The sequence below is a fragment of the Empidonax traillii genome, unplaced genomic scaffold, assembly GCF_003031625.1.
Source record: "Empidonax traillii isolate 1590-97213 ecotype Southwest subspecies unplaced genomic scaffold, ASM303162v1 scaffold521:size443152, whole genome shotgun sequence".
Taxonomy (NCBI): Eukaryota; Metazoa; Chordata; class Aves; order Passeriformes; family Tyrannidae; genus Empidonax; species Empidonax traillii.
The window spans coordinates 402,067-402,496 of record NW_020955714.1 but is presented as its reverse complement, the minus strand read 5'-3'; positions in this window follow the sequence as shown (position 1 = coordinate 402,496).

Below are 430 nucleotides of genomic sequence, written 5' to 3'. Positions count from 1 at the left end.
GTAGTACAATGAAACAGTTCCTCAGCCAGAGTTTCACTTCCCAGCACTGTGTCTCTCTGCCCCCTCCATTGAGCAACGCACCAGCTCATGCGGCTGGACTGCAGAGTGGATTATTGACATGAATTAAGCAAAATAATAATAATAAAAAGCTTTATTCCTAAAAAATTGAACCAATAATTGAACCAATCCTGTTTGCAGCGGTCCCCAAAGCAGCTGCCTTGGCACAGCTGAGGGAAGCATGAGCTTCAGACTGTGGGTGGGAAGGAAGGGGCTGAAATGGAGAGAGGAGCAAGTTTTCCAACCAGTTTCCCACTGGAAGAGATGTCTTACCAGATCAAGACCCTCAGCCTCTAAGGTGTCAACTGTTTGCTCTGCACTGACACTAAACTAAACTGCTCTGCTCTAAACTCTCCTCCCACCCCCTTCATTA